At 50.2% G+C, this 17234-nt stretch overlaps 1 protein-coding gene across 1 annotated transcript in view; it reads right to left on the minus strand.

Moving 5' to 3' along the window:
• Positions 1 to 17234, minus strand: part of ASRGL1 (asparaginase and isoaspartyl peptidase 1) — a 345756-nt gene that overhangs the window by 28162 nt on the left and 300360 nt on the right. The window lies entirely within an intron of this gene.

Consider the following 17234-nt stretch of genomic DNA (forward strand, 5'->3'; position numbering starts at 1 on the left):
TCGTAGTCCGTAGTGGATGCTGGGGACTCCGTAAGGACCATGGGGAATAGACAGGCTCCGCAGGAGACTGGGCACTCTAAGAAAGATTTAGTACTACTGGTGTGCACTGGCTCCTCCCTCTATGCCCCTCCTCCAGACCTCAGTTAAGGAAACTGTGCCCGGTAGAGCTGACATTACAAGGAAAGGATTTTGGAATCCAGGGTAAGACTCATACCAGCCACACCATTCACACCGTATAACTTGTGATAAACTTACCCAGTCAACAGTATGAACAACAACAGAGCATCAAACAATGGATGCCAACATAACATAACCCTTTATTAAGCAATAACTATATACATGTATTGCAGAAAGTCTGCACTTGGGACGGGCGCCCAGCATCCACTACGGACTACGAGAAATAGATTTACCGGTGAGTAAAATCTTATTTTCTCTAACATCCTAGTGGATGCTGGGGACTCCGTAAGGACCATGGGGATTATACCAAAGCTCCCAAACGGGCGGGAGAGTGCGGATGACTCTGCAGCACCGAATGGGCAAACACAAGGTCCTCCTCAGCCAGGGTATCAAACTTGTAGAACTTAGCAAAAGTGTTTGAACCCGACCAAGTAGCTGCTCGGCAAAGCTGTAATGCCGAGACCTCCTCGGGCAGCCGCCCAAGAAGAGCCCACTTTCCTTGTGGAATGGGCATTCACTGATTTTGGATGCGCCAATCCAGCCGCAGAATGAGCCTGCTGAATCGTGTTACAGATCCAGCGAGCAATGGTTTGCTTTGAAGCCGGAGCACCCAGCTTGTTGGATGCATACAGGATAAACAGCAAGTCAGTTTTCCTGACTCCAGCCGTCCTGGCTACATAGATCTTCAAAGCCCTGACTACATCAAGCAACTTGGAATCCTCCAAGTCACGAGTAGCCGCAGGCACCACAATGGGTTGGTTCAAATGAAAAGATGACACCACCTTCGGCAGAAATTGCGGACGAGTCCGTAATTCTGCCCTGTCCATATGGAAAACCAGATAGGGGCTTTTACATGACAAAGCCGCCAATTCTGACACACGCCTAGCCGAAGCTAAGGCCAATAGCGTGACCACTTTCCATGTGAGATACTTCAGCTCCACGGTCTTAAGTGGTTCAAACCAGTGGGATTTCAGGAAACCCAACACCACGTTGAGATCCCAAGGTGCCACTGGTGGCACAAAAGGGGGCTGAATATGCAGCACTCCCTTAACAAACGTCTGAACCTCAGGAAGAGAAGCCAGTTCCTTTTGAAAGAAAATGGATAGAGCCGAAATCTGGACCTTTATGGATCCCAAATTCAAGCCCATAGTCACTCCAGACTGTAGGAAGTGCAGGAACCGGCCCAGCTGGAATTCCTCTGTAGGGGCCTTCCTGGCCTCACACCAGGCAACATATTTTCGCCATATACGGTGATAGTGTTTTGCCGTCACGGCCTTCCTAGCCTTTATCAGCGTAGGAATAACTTCATCCGGAATGCCTTTTTCCGCTAGGATCCTGCGTTCAACCGCCATACCGTCAAACGCAGCCGCGGTAAGTCTTGGAACAGACAGGGCCCCTGTCGCAGCAGGTCCTGTCTGAGAGGCAGAGGCCATGGGTCCTCTGTGAGCATTTCTTGCAGTTCCGGGTACCAAGTCCTTCTTGGCCAATCCGGAACAATGAGAATTGTTCTCTTTTTTTCTTACGATTCTCAGCACCTTGGGTATGAGAGGAAGAGGAGGAAACACATAGACCGACTGGAACACCCACGGTGTTACTAGTGCGTCCACAGCTATCGCCTGAGGGTCTCTTGACCTTGCGCAATACCTTTGTAGCTTTTTGTTGAGACGGGATGCCATCATGTCCACCTGTGGCAGTTCCCATCGATTTGTAATCTGCGTGAAGACTTCTTGATGAAGTCCCCACTCTCCCGGGTGCAGGTCGTGCCTGCTGAGGAAGTCTGCTTCCCAGTTGTCCACTCCCGGAATGAACACTGCTGACAGTGCTTGCACGTGATTCTCCGCCCAACGAAGAATCCTGGTGGCTTCCGCCATCGCTACTCTGCTTCTTGTGCCGCCCTGGCGGTTTACATGAGCCACTGCGGTGATGTTGTCTGACTGAATCAGCACCGGTTGGTTGCGAAGCAGAGGCTCCGCTTGACTCAGGGCGTTGTATATGGCCCTTAATTCCAGGATATTTATGTGCAGACAAGCCTCCTGACTTGACCACAACCCTTGGAAGTTTCTTCCCTGAGTGACTGCCCCCCATCCTCGGAGGCTCGCATCCGTGGTCACCAGGACCCAGTCCTGTATGCCGAACCTGCGGCCCTCGAGAAGGTGAGCACTCTGCAGCCACCACAGAAGAGACACCCTGGCCCTGGGGGATAGGGTGATCAGCCGATGCATCTGAAGATGCGATCCGGACCACTTGTCCAATAGATCCCACTGAAAGATCCTCACATGGAACCTGCCGAAGGGGATGGCTTCGTATGATGCCACCATCTTTCCCAGGACTCGCGTGCAGTGATGCACCGACACCTGTTTCGGTTTTAAGAGGTCTCTGACTAGAGTCACGAGCTCCTGAGCCTTCTCCGCCGGGAGAAACACCTTCTTCTGGTCTGTGTCCAGAATCATGCTGAGAAAGGGCAGACGCGTCGTAGGAATCAGCTGCGACTTTGGGATATTCAGAATCCAGCCATGCCGCTGCAACACTTCCTGAGAGTGTGTTACGCTGATCAGCAACTGCTCCCTGGACCTCGCCTTTATGAGGAGATCGTCCAAGTATGGGATAACTGTGACTCCTTGTTTTCTCAGGATCACCATCATTTCCGCCATTACCTTGGTAAATATTCTCGGTGCCGTGGAGAGCCCAAACGGCAACGTCTGGAATTGGTAATGACAGTCCTGTACCACAAATCTGAGGTACTCCTGATGAGGAGGATAAATGGGGACATGCAAGTAAGCATCCTTGATGTCCAGAGACACCATAAAATCCCCCTCTTCCAGGCTTGCAATGACCGCTCTGAGCGATTCCATTTTGAACTTGAATCTTTTCAGGTAAATGTTCAGGGACTTTAAATTCAATATGGGTCTGACCGAACCGTCCGGTTTCGGTACCACAAACATTGTGGAATAGTATCCCCTTCCCTGTTGAAGGAGGGGAACCTTTACCACCACCTGCTGGAGATATAACTTGTGAATTGCCGCTAACACTACTTCCCTTTCTATGGGGGAAGCTGGCAGGGCCGATTTGAGGTAACAGTGAGGGGGCATCACTTTGAATTCCAGCTTGTATCCCTGAGATACAATCTGTATAGCCCAAGGATCCACCTGTGAGCGAACCCACTGGTGGCTGAAATTTCGGAGACGCGCCCCCACCGCTCCTGGCTCCACCTGTGGAGCCCCAGCGTCATGCGGTGGATTTAGTGGAAGCCGGGGAGGACTTCTGCTCCTGGGAACTAGCTGTATGGTGCAGCTTCTTTCCTTTACCCCTGCCTCTGGCAAGAAAGGACGCACCTCTGACCTTCTTGCTTCTTTGTGATCGAAAGGACTGCATTTGGTAATACGGTGCTTTCTTAGGCTGTGAGGGAATATATGGCAAAAAATTTGACTTCCCAGCCGTAGCTGTGGAAACTAGGTCCGAGAGACCGCCCCAAACAATTCCTCGCCCTTGTAAGGCAAAACCTCCATGTGCTTTTTGGAGTCGGCATCACCTGTCCATTGCCGAGTCCACAGGACCCTCCTGGCAGAAATTGACATTGCATTTATTCTAGAGCCCAGTAGGCAAATGTCCCTCTGGGCATCTCTCATATATAGGACAGCGTCTTTTATATGCCCCAGGGTCAGTAAAATGGTATCCTTGTCTAAGGTATCCAGCTCCTCAGACAGATTATCTGTCCATGCTGCTACAGCACTACACATCCAGGCCGACGCAATCGCCGGCCTCAGTAGAGTACCTGAATGTGTATAAACAGACTTCAGGATACTTTCCTGCTTCCTATCTGCAGGATCCTTTAGGGCGGCCGTATCCTGTGACGGCAGGGCCACCTTCTTAGATAAGCGTGTCAGAGCTTTATCTACCCTAGGGGAGGATTCCAAGTGCATCCTGTCCATTGGCGGGAAGGGGTACGCCATAAGTAACCTTTTGGAAATCAGCACTTTCCTATCGGGGGAATCCCACGCTTTTTCACATAACTCATTTAACTCATGTGAAGGGGGAAAAGTCACTTCTTCATCGTCATCGACACTGGAGTTAGAATCCGTGTCGATATCTGTGTCAACAATTTTGGATAGTGGGCGCTTCTGAGACCCTGACGGCCTCTGCGTTGTAGGATCAGGCATGGGCTGAGACCCCGACTGTCCCAAGGCATCAGCTTTATCCAACCTTTTATGCAAGGAGTTTACATTATCATTTAACACCTTCCACATATCCATCCAATCGGGTGTCGGCGCCGTCGGCGGAGACACGTCATTCATCTGCACTTGCTCTGCCTCTACATAGCCCTCCTCGTCAAACATGTCGACACATGCGTACGACACACCACACACACAGGGGATGCTCTATATGAGGACAGGACCCCCATAAGGCCTTTTGGAGAGACAGAGAGAGAGTATGCCAGCACACACCCCAGCGCTATATGACCCAGGAATCACACAATAACTTAGTGTTTACCCAGTAGCTGCTGTATATATGATTAAAGCGCTAAATTTATGTGCCCCCCCTCTCTTTTTACCCTCTTTCTACCGTGAGTCTGCAGGGGAGAGCCTGGGGAGCTTCCTCTCAGCGGAGCTGTGGAGAGAAAATGGCGCTGGTGAGTGCTGAGGAAGAAGGCCCCGCCCCCTCAGTGGCAGGCTTCTGTCCCGCGATTTTGTGGAAACTTAATGGCGGGGGCTCATGCATATTACAGTGCCCAGCTGTATATATGCTGCTTTTGCCAGTAGGTAATCAATTGCTGCCCAGGGCGCCCCCCCTGCGCCCTGCACCCTACAGTGACCGGAGTGTGTGGGTTAGTGTGGGCGCAATAGCGCACAGCTGCAGTGCTGTGCGCTACCTCAGTGAAGATAGGAGTCTTCTGCCGCCGATTTCGGCGTCTTCTTGCTTCTAACCCGCCGGCTTCGGTCTTCTGGCTCTGCGAGGGGGGCGGCGGCGCGGCTCCGGGAACGGACGACCAAGGTTAGGTTCCTGTGTTCGATCCCTCTGGAGCTAATGGTGTCCAGTAACCTAAGAAGCGCAACCTATCCGCATTTAGTAGGTTTGCTTCTCTCCCCTCAGTCCCACGTAACAGAGAGTCTGTTGCCAGCAGAAGCTCTCTGAAAATAAAAAACCTAACTAAAATACTTTCTTATTCGCAAGCTCAGGAGAGCTCACTAAAATGCACCCAGCTCTGTCCGGGCACCGATTCTAACTGAGGTCTGGAGGAGTGGCATAGAGGGAGGAGCCAGTGCACACCAGTAGTACTAAATCTTTCTTAGAGTGCCCAGTCTCCTGCAGAGCCCATCTATTCCCCATGGTCCTTACGGAGTCCCCAGCATCCACTAGGACGTTAGAGAAAATAGGATTTTGGTACCTACCTGTAAATCCTTTTCTCGTAGTCCATAGAGGATGCTGGGGTCCACATTACTACCATGGGGTATAGACGGGTCCACCAGGAGCCATTGGCACTTTAAGAGTTTGAGAGTGTGGGCTGGCTCCTCCCTCTATGCCCCTCCTACCAGACTCATTCTAGAAACTGTGCCCGAGGAGACGGACATCTTCGAGAGAAGGATTATACACAGATAGTTGTGGGATTCGTACCAGCTCACACATACAAGGCACGTAAAGCCAACAAAGCTTGAACACTCAGCAACCGCTGAAACATTACTTACCAAGTAACAATACTGTACTCAACGAAGTTGTACTGAACCAACTAACTTTTGCAGGAAAACGAAGCGCTGGGCAGGCACCCAGCATCCTCTACGGACTACGAGAAAAGGATTTACCGGTAGGTACCAAAATCCTATTTTCTCTTACGTCCTAGAGGATGCTGGGGTCCACATTAGCACCACGAGGATGTACCAAAGCTCCCAGAACGGGAGGGAGAGCGCGGAGGCTCCTGCAGAACTGATTGACTGAACTTCAGATCATCAGAGGCCAAAGTATCGAACTTGTAAAACTTTGCAAACGTGTTCGACCCAGACCAAGTTGCAGCTCGACAAAGTTGCACTGCCGAGACACCGCGAGCAGCCGCCCAGGAAGACCCCCACCTTACGAGTAGAGTGGGCCTTAACAGATTTTGGACATGGCAGTCCTGCCGTAGAGTAAGCATGCTGGATAGTGAACCTAATCCAGCGAGAAATAGTCTGCTTAGAAAACCATTTTCTTGGGATCATATAGGACACTTTCTGTGACGAGAAGTTCTCTTCACATATATCTTCAGAGCCCTTACAACATCCAAGGACTTTGATGTAATTGAGGAGACAGTAGCCACTGGCACCACAATAGGTTGGTTGATATGAAATGCCGACACAACCTTCGGAAGAAACTGCTGACGTGCCCGGAGCTCAGCTCTATCTTCGTGGTAGATCAAGTAAGGGCTTTTACAGGAAAAAGCACCCAATTCGGACACGCGTCTAGCAGAAGCTAAGGCCAACAACGTGACCGCCTTCCATGTAAGAAATTTGACCTCAATCTCCTGTAGAGGCTCAAATTAATCCGACTGGAGGAACTGCAACACCATGTTATGGTCCCAAGGCGCCGTAGGCGGTACAAAGGGAGGTTGGATGTGCAGAACTCCCTTCAAAAAAGTCTGAACCTCGGGGAGGGCCAATTGTTTATGAAAGAAAATGGATAGGGCCGAAATCTGGACCTTCACAGATCCTAACCTCAGGCCCAAATCCACTCCTGCTTGCAGGAAAAGGAGAAACTCTGAAACTTCTTGGACTCACACCAAGAGACATATTTCTTCCAAATACGATGGTAATGTTTAGACGTTACCCCTTTCCTAGCCTGTATCAGGGTAGGAATGACCTACTTCAGAATGCCCTTCCGAGCAAGTATCAGGCGCTCAACTTCCATGCCGTCAAACGTAGCCGCGGTAAGTCTTTATAGGCGAACGGCCCCTGCTGCAGCAGGTCCTCCCGAAGAGGAAGAGGTCTCGGTTCTTTTTGCAGTAGATTCAGAAGGTCCGTGTACCAAGCCCTTCTTGGCCAGTCTGGGGCAATGAGGATCGCTTGAACCCTTGTTCTCCTTATGAGCTTCAGGATTCTTGGGATGAGTGGGTGTGGTGGAAACACGTACACTGACTGGAACACCCACGGAGACACCAGGGCGTCCACTGCCACTGCCTGTGGGTCCCTCGACCTGGAATAATAACGCCGAAGCTTCTTGTTGAGACGACAGGCCATCATGTCTATTTGAGGTAATCCCCAAAGGTCTGTTATTTCCTTTAACACCTCCGGATGGAGACCCCACTCCCATGGATGGAGATCGTGTCTGCTGAGGAAGTCTGCTTCCCAGTTGTCTACTCCCGTAATGAAGATGGCTGACAGCGCCAACGCGTGCTTTTCTGTCCAGAGGAGAATTCTTCTGACCTCTGACACTGCCGCTCTGCTCTTCGTTCCGCCTTGTCGGTTTATGTAGGCCACTGTTGTTACGTTGTCCGACTGCACTTGAATGGCCCGGTTTCTTAGAAGAGGGGCCGCCTGAAGAAGACCGTTGTAGATGGCTCTCAGTTCCAGGATGTTGATGGGCAGGCCGGCTTCCAGGCTTGACCACCTTCCTTGGAATGTTACTCCTTGAGTGACTGCTCCCCAGCCCCGAAGGCTCGCTTCCGTGGTTAAAAGGACCCAATCCTGAATCCCGAACCTGCGGCCCTCCCGAAGGTGATGCAATTGGAGCCACCAGAGGAGTGAAATCCTGGCCTTTAGCGACAGACGAATTCTCTGGTGCATGTGGAGATGAGATCCCGACCACTTGTCCAGGAGATCCAGTTGGAAGGTCCAAGCGTGGAACCTCCCGTACTGGACAGCCTCGTAAGAGGCCAACATCTATCCCAATAGGCGAATGCATTGATGAACCGACACCCGGGCTGGCTTCAGGACATCCCGGACCATAGCTTGTATCACCAATGCCTTTTCCTGCGGAAGAAACACCCTTTGCACTTCCGTGTCCAGTATCATTCCCAGAAAGGACAACCACTGGGTTGGTTCCAAATGTGACTTTGGAAGGTTCAGAATTCAACCATGATTCTTGAGGAGGCGTGTTGTGAGAACAATGGATTGCAGCAGCTTCTCCTTGGACGATGCTTTTATCAGCAGATCGTCCAGATATGGAATGATGTTCACACCCTGTTTGCGGAGGAGAACCATCATTTCTGCCATCACCTTGGTAAAACACCCTTGGTGCTGTGGCGATGCCGAATGGCAGGGCCTGGAACTGGAAATGACAGTCCAGCAATGCGAAACTGAGATAAGCCTGATGCGGCAGCCAGATCGGAATGTGGAGGTACGCATCCTTGATATCAGGAATTCTCCCTCTTCCAGACCAGATATCACCATCCTGGGAGACTCCATCTTGAACTTGAACTCCTTTAGAAAGGGGTTCAAAGATTCCAGGTTCAGAATGGGCTTGACCGAACCATCCGGTTTCGGTACCACGAAAAGGTTCGAATAGTAACCTTTGTTCTACATGTGAGGTGGTACTGGCACAATGACCTGTGCCTCCACCAGTTTTTGGACAGCATCCTGTAGTACAGAGCTGTCTGCCAACAGAGTTGGTAAGCCTGATTTATAAAACCGATGAGGAGGGAGACTTTTAAATTCCAGCCTGTATCCCTGGGATACAATATCTATCACCCAGGGATCCAGGCCAGACGATACCCAGACGTGACTGAAGTGTGAGTCTGGCTCCCACTGGCCCCATCTCCAGGCCGCGTGGTCCACCATCATGCAGAGGACTTTGGCGTACCTGAAGTAGGCTTTTGCTCCTGGGAACCTGCAGCTGCAGGTTTCTTGGACTTAACTCAACCTCCCCTGAAGAAGGTATTGGACGTTCTGGCCTTTCTAGGCCTGTTAGGCGAAAGGACTGCGTTGCAGATGAAGAGAAGGGTTTCTTCGGAGCAGGTGCTGCTGAGGGAAGAAATGGAGACTTACCCGCTGTAGCAGCGGATATCCACGCATCTAGAGTTTCCCCAAAGAGAGGCTGACCTGTATAGGGTAGGGACTCCACACTTTTCCTGGATTCCGCGTCGGCCAACCACTGGCGCAGCCACAGTCCCCGACGTTCTGAAACAGACATGGAAGATATTCCCGCAGCCATGGAACCCAGGTCTTTCATGGATTCTACCATAAAACCTGCTGAATCATGTGTTTTGAGTAAATATAAAGCAACGTCATCCCTATTTATCATATCCAAATCCTCAAGTAAGGTAGCCAACCACTTTACTATAGCCTTTGCAATCCATGCAGTAGCAATAGTGGGACGCAATATGGCCCCTGAAGCAGTGTACATTGATTTAAGCGTGTTATCAATTTTTCTATCAGCCGGCTCCTGTAAGGCGGTAGATCCTGAACAGGCAAAACCAACTTCGAGTCTGGACACAGATGTGTCAACAATCGTCGGGTTTTTCCATTTTTTACTATCCTCCTCAGGGTAAGGAAACGCCACCTGGATCCTTTTTAGGAACCTGGATTTTTTTCTCAGGGTTTACCCATGCTTTTTCAAATATAGCATTCAATTCCTTTGACGCAGGGAAGGTTAGCGAGGCTTTTTTATTTTCAGTGAAAAAAGCCTCCTCAACCTGCTCAGGTGTGGTATCATTAACATTCAACACATCCCTGATAGCCTCTATCAACAATTGCATCCCCTTTGCAAGAGATGCGGACCCCCGCAACACATCCCCATCACCGTCTGTGGTGTCAGAAACGGTATCCGTGTCGTCTTGTGTGACCTGCACAAGCGCACGTTTGTGGGGGTAGATAGCGGTGCGTCCTGAGGTACCAGAAACCGGCCATACTGCCATAGAGCTCTGTAATACCTGGGTTGCAGATTCATTACTTGCAACCCTGTCAGAAATCTGAGAAATCCAAGATTTGATAGAGGAAAACCACTCCGGTTCCCTTGCTGGTATCTGTGCTAAACCAGTGCTATCCTGATTACATGGAATGGGATCATCCTGGGAGGATAAATCCTCTGCAGCATATGGCACAGTGTCCCTGGACATAGCTAAAGGAGACCACCAAACACTCCACACACACACACACACACACACACACACACACACACACACACACACACACACACACACACACACACACGAGGGCAGACAGAGTTTTCCCCCAAGAATGGCAAGAGAGCCACAGAGATTGGAGACAACCCACACACAGCGCTTTTAGCAAAGGGAGACCCCTTGTCAGCGCTGACTGTGCACCTTAATGGGACACACAGTCTTATTACACCCTCCCCTCCCTTCTACAACCCCCTGGTACCGTGTACAGATAGTTGCAGTTGCTGTGGAGGGATCTGTTCTTCCTCTCAGCGCTGTGCAGGCAGGAAAATAGCGCTGAAACGCTGCTGGGTCTGCTCTGAAAAGCACCGCCCCCTTAATGGTGCTGTCTTCCCGCTCTTCATAGATTATACTGGCCTGAGGAAAATGTGCTGGCTGAGATCCGTGGACCCCGACAGGCTTTTGGACCAGTGTAGGGGGTAAGCGCTGGCCCAGGGCGCCCCTCACAGCGCCGCACCATGTGCTGCTGAGCCTTCTCAGGAGCGCAGTTAATACTGCGCTCCCTCCCCACTGCCATCTTCACACCTGCCCCCCGCTTGCTAGAGGGGTCGGTGTCTCACTCACCACATCTTCAGCTCTGTAAGGGGTTGGCGGCATGCTGCTGGGGCGAGCGGTCCCCTGTGGCAGAGAACGATCTGACCCCTCTGGAGCTCAGTTTCCAGTCAGCGGAGACAGTGGCTCAGACCCCGCAGGGCGGACACTGCTCCCCCTCTTAGTCCCTCGCTGCAGCAGCCTCCCTGTAAAATAATAAACTCTAAAAATAATTTTTCTACAAAAGCTCTGTAGAGCTCCCCTAGCTGTGACCGGCTCCTCCGGGCACATTTTCTAAACTGAGTCTGGTAGGAGGGGCATAGAGGGAGGAGCCGGCCCACACTCTCAAACTCTTAAAGTGCCAATGGCTCCTGGTGGACCCGTCTATACCCCATGGTACTAATGTGGACCCCAGCATCCTCTAGGACGTAAGAGAAACGTTGAATTAATCACATTCATTCTTATTCGTTTAATTAGTGGAATGGTGCTAATTCCTTTGTGTATGTATGTATGGATACTGTATATATAAATTAATTAAACAAAACTTGGCATGAATTGAACACGTTTCCAAAAATAAGAATTTACTTACCGATAATTCTATTTCTCATAGTCCGTAGTGGATGCTGGGACTCCGTCAGGACAATGGGGAATAGCGGGCTCCGCAGGAGACAGGGCACATCTAAATAAAGCTTTTAGGATCACATGGTGCGTACTGGCTCCTCCCCCTATGACCCTCCTCCAAGCCTCAGTTAGGTACTGTGCCCGGACGAGCGTACACAATAAGGAAGGATCTTGAATCCCGGGTAAGACTCATACCAGCCACACCAATCACACCGTACAACTTGTGATCTGAACCCAGTAAACAGTATGATAACAAAAAACGAAGTAGCCTCTGAAAAGATGGCTCACAACAATAGTAATAACCCGATCTTTGTAACAATAACTATGTACAAGTATTGCAGACAATCCGCACTTGGGATGGGCGCCCAGCATCCACTACGGACTATGAGAAATAGAATTATCGGTAAGTAAATTCTTATTTTCTCTAACGTCCTAGTGGATGCTGGGACTCCGTCAGGACCATGGGGATTATACCAAAGCTCCCAAACGGGCGGGAGAGTGCGGATGACTCTGCAGCACCGAATGAGAGAACTCCAGGTCCTCCTTAGCCAGAGTATCAAATTTGTAAAATTTTACAAACGTGTTCTCCCCTGACCACGTAGCTGCTCGGCAAAGTTGTAATGCCGAGACCCCTCGGGCAGCCGCCCAAGATGAGCCCACTTTCCTTGTGGAGTGGGCCTTTACAGATTTAGGCTGTGGCAGGCCTGCCACAGAATGTGCAAGTTGGATTGTGCTACAGATCCAACGTGCAATCGTCTGTTTAGACGCAGGAGCACCCATCTTGTTGGGTGCATACAATATAAACAACGAGTCAGATTTTCTGACTCCAGCTGTCCTTGAAATATATATTTTTAATGCTCTGACAACGTCCAGTAACTTGGAGTCCTCCAAGTCGCTAGTAGCCGCAGGCACCACAATAGGCTGGTTCAAGTGAAAAGCCGAAACCACCTTAGGGAGAAAATGAGGACGTGTCCGCAGTTCTGCCCTGTCCGAATGGAAAATCAGATATGGGCTTTTGTATGATAAAGCCGCCAACTCTGAAACTCTCCTGGCTGAAGCCAGGGCCAATAGCATGGTTACCTTCCATGTAAGGTATTTTAAATCTACCGATTTTAGAGGCTCAAACCAATGAGATTTGAGAAATTCAAAACTACGTTCAAATCCCACGGTGCCACTGGAGGCACTATTGGGGGTTGTATATGTAGTACACCTTTGACAAAAGTTTGTACTTCAGGCACTGATGCCAATTCCTTCTGGAAGAAGATTGATAAGGCCAAAATTTGAACTTTAATGGACCCCAATTTTAGGCCCATAGACAATCCTGCTTGCAGGAAATGTAAGAATCGACCCAATTGAAATTCTTCCGTTGGAGCCTTCTTGGCCTCACACCACGCAACATATTTTCGCCAAATGCGGTGATAATGTTGTACAGTCACTTCCTTTCTAGCCTTAATCAAGGTAGGAATAACTTCCTCTGGAATGCCCTTTTCTTTTAGAATCCGGCGTTCAACCGCCATGCCGTCAAACGCAGACGCGGTAAGTCTTGGAACATACAAGGTCCCTGCTGAAGCAGATCCCTTCTTAGAGGTAGAGGCCATGGATCCTCCGTGAGCATCTCTTGAAGTTCCGGATACCAAGTTCTTCTTGGCCAGTCCGGAGCCACCAGTATTGTTCTTACTCCTCTTTTCCGTATAATTCTCAGTACCTTTGGTATGAGAGGCAGAGGAGGGAACACATACACTGACTGGTACACCCACGGTGTTACCAGAGCGTCCACAGCTATTGCCTGAGGGTCTCTTGACCTGGCGCAATATCTGTCCAATTTTTTGTTGAGGCGAGACGCCATCATGTCCACCTTTGGTCTTTCCCAACGGTTCACAATCATGTGGAAGACTTCTGGATGAAGTCCCCACTCTCCCGGGTGAAGGTCGTGTCTGCTGAGGAAGTCTGCTTCCCAGTTGTCCACTCCCGGGATGAACACTGCTGACAGTGCTATGACATGATTCTCCGCCCAGCGCAGAATCCTTGCAGCTTCTGTCATTGCTCTTCTGCTTCTCGTGCCGCCTTGTCGGTTTACGTGGGCGACTGCCGTGATGTTGTCCGACTGGATCAACACCGGCTGACCCTGAAGCAGCGATTTTGCCAGGCTTAGAGCATTGTAGATCGCTCTTAGCTCCAGTATATTTATGTGAAGGGACGTCTCCAGGTTTGACCACACGCCCTGGAAGTTTCTTCCCTGTGTGACTGCTCCCCAGCCTCGTAGGCTGGCATCCGTAGTCACCAGGACCCAGTCCTGTATGCCGAATCTGCGGCCCTCTAACAGATGGGCACTCTGCAACCACCACAGGAGAGACAACCTTGTTCTTGGTGACAGTGTTATCCGCTGATGCATGTGCAGATGCGATCCGGACCATTTGTCCAGCAGATCCCACTGAAATGTCCGTGCATGGAATCTGCCGAATGGAATCGCTTCGTAAGAAGCCACCATCTTTCCCAGGACTCTTGTGCATTGATGTACTGACACAGTTCCTGGTTTTAGGAGGTTCCTGACAAGTTCGGATAACTCCCTTGCTTTCTCCTCCGGGAGAAACACCTTTTTCTGAACCGTGTCCAGAATCATTCCCAGGAACAGCAGAAGAGTTGTCGGGGTCAATTGAGATTTTGGAAGATTCAGAATCCACCCGTGTTGCTGAAGCACTACCTGGGTTAGTGCTACACCGACTTCCAGCTGTTCTCTGGACTTTGCCCTTATCAGGAGATCGTCCAAGTAAGGGATAATTAATACGCCTTTTCTTCGTAGAAGAACCATCATTTCGGTCATTACCTTGGTAAAGACCCGAGGGGCCGTGGACAAACCAAACGGCAGCGTTTGAAACTGATAATGACAGTCTTGTATCACGAACCTGAGATACCCTTGGTGTGAGGGGTAAATTGGGACATGCAGATAAGCATCTTTTATGTCCAGGGACACCATGAAGTCCCCTTCTTCCAGATTCGCTATCACTGCTCTGAGTGACTCCATCTTGAACTTGAATTTCTGTATGTACAGGTTCAAGGATTTCAGGTTTAGAATAGGTCTTACCGAACCGTCCGGCTTCGGTACCACAAATAGTGTGGAATAATACCCCTTTCCCTGTTGTAGGAGGGGTACCTTGACTATCACCTGCTGAGAATACAGCTTGTGAATGGCTTCCAAAACCGACGTCCTTTCTGAGGGAGACGTTGGTAAAGCAGACTTTAGGAACCGGCGAGGGGGAGACCTTTCGAACTCCAACATGTAACCCTGAGATATTATCTGCAGGATCCACGGGTCCACTTGTGAGCGAGCCCACTGATTGCTGAAAATCTTGAGTCGACCCCCCACCGCTCCTGAGTCCGCTTGTAAAGCCCCAGCGTCATGCTGATGGCTTTGTAGAACCCGGGGCGGGCTTCTGGTCCTGGGCAGGGGCTGCTTGCTGCCCTCTCTTACCCTTTCCTCTGCCTCGCGGCAGATAAGACTGTCCTTTTGGTCGCTTGTTTTTATAGGAGCGAAAGGACTGCGGCTGAAAAGACGGTGTCTTTTTCTGTTGGGAGGGGGTCTGAGGTAAAAAAGTGGATTTGCCGGCAGTTGCCGTGGCCACCAGGTCCGAAAGACCGACCCCAAATAATTCCTCTCCTTTATATGGCAATACTTCCATATGCCTTTTGGAATCCGCATCACCTGACCACTGTCGCGTCCATAAACTTCTTCTGGCAGATATGGACATCGCGCTTACTCTTGATGCTAGAGTACAAATATCCCTCTGAGCATCTCGCATATAAAGAAAAGCATCCTTTAATTGCTCTAGAGTCCATAAAATACTGTCCCTATCCAGGGTATCAATATTTTCAGTCAGAGAATCCAACCACACTACCCCAGCACTGCACATCCAGGCTGAGGCTACTGCCGGTCGCAGTATAACACCAGTATATGTGTATATACTCTTCAGTGTAGTTTCCAGCCTCCTATCTGCTGGATCCTTGAGGGCGGCCGTATCAGGAGACGGCAACGCCACTTGCTTTGATAAACGTGTGAGCGCCTTATCCACCCTAGGGGGTGTTTCCCAGCGCGCCCTAACCTCTGGTGGGAAAGGGTATAATGCCAATAACTTCTTGGAAATTAGCAGTTTTCTATCTGGGTTAACCCACGCTTCGTCACACACGTCATTCAATTCCTCTGATTCTGGAAAAGCTACAGGTAGTTTTTTCACCCCCCACATAATACCCCTTTTTGAGGTACCAGCAGTATCAGAGATCTGCAAAGCCTCCTTCATTGCCGTGATCATATAACGTGTGGCCCTATTGGAAAATACGTTTGTTTCTTCACCGTCGACACTAGATTCATCTGTGTCGGTACCCGTGTCGACTGACTGAGGTAAGGGACGTTTTACAGCCCCTGACGGTGTCTGAGACGCCTGAGCCGGTACTAACTGGTTTTCCGGCCGTCTCATTTCGTCAACTGACTTTTGTAATGTGCTAACATTATCACGTAATTCCATAACTAAAGCCATCCATTCCGGTGTCGACTCCCTAGGGGGTGACATCACCATTACCGGCAATTGCTCTGCCTCCACACCAACATCGTCCTCATACATGTCGACACACACGTACCGACACACAGCAGCCACACAGGGAATGCTCTAATCGAAGACAGGACCCTCTTAGCCCTTTGGGGAGACAGAGGGAGAGTTTGCCAGCACACACCAAAAGCGCTATAAATGTATATAAACAACCCTAGAAGGTGTTGTTTTTGATATAAGCGCTTTTAATATATCAATATCGCCAAATTATGCCCCCCTTCTCTTTGTTACCCTGTTTCTGTAGTGCAGTGCAGGGGAGAGTCCTGGGAGCCTTCCTCACCAGCGGAGCTGAGCAGGAAAATGTCGCTGAGTGCTGAGGAGAATAAGCTCCGCCCCTTTTTCGGCGGGCTTTTCTCCCGGGTTTTAAGAAAACTGGCCTGGGTTAAATACATACATATAGCCTTAATGGCTATATGTGATGTATTTATTTTGCCACTAAAGGTATTTAATATTGCTGCCCAGGGCGCCCCCAGCAGCGCCCTGCACCCTCCGTGACTGAATCAGTGAGACGTGTAGCAACAATGGCGCACAGCTGCAGTGCTGTGCGCTACCTTCATGAAGACTGAGGAGTCTTCTGCCGCCTGCTTTCCGGACCTCCGTCTTCAGCGTCTGTAAGGGGGATCGGCGGCGCGGCTCCGGGACGAACCCCAGGAGGACCTGTGTTCCGACTCCCTCTGGAGCTAAGTGTCCAGTAGCCTAAGACTCCAATCCATCCTGCACGCAGGTGAGTTGGAAATCTCTCCCCTAAGTCCCTCGATGCAGTGATCCTGTTGCCAGCAGGATTCACTGAGATTTAAACCTAAAAAAAACTTTTTCTAAGCAGCTCTTTAGGAGAGCCACCTAGATTGCACCCTTCTCGGACGGGCACAAAAACCTAACTGAGGCTTGGAGGAGGGTCATAGGGGGAGGAGCCAGTACGCACCATGTGATCCTAAAAGCTTTATTTAGATGTGCCCTGTCTCCTGCGGAGCCCGCTATTCCCCATGGTCCTGACGGAGTCCCAGCATCCACTAGGACGTTAGAGAAAATATCAATGATGGTGCCGGTTATAACATTACAATAGCATTGTCCATGTCTGACTGAGCCAACAAAGGTGCAGTAAAACGGGTATGGGTCGTTGGGTCGACCCAACTTAAGTCGACACTCATTAGGCCGACCACTGAAGGTCGACATTGCCATTAGGTCGACATGCATTAGGTCGACATGTACTAGGTCGACAGGTCAAAATG

The sequence above is a fragment of the Pseudophryne corroboree genome, chromosome 4 (genome assembly GCF_028390025.1).
Source record: "Pseudophryne corroboree isolate aPseCor3 chromosome 4, aPseCor3.hap2, whole genome shotgun sequence".
Lineage (NCBI taxonomy): Eukaryota > Metazoa > Chordata > Amphibia > Anura > Myobatrachidae > Pseudophryne > Pseudophryne corroboree.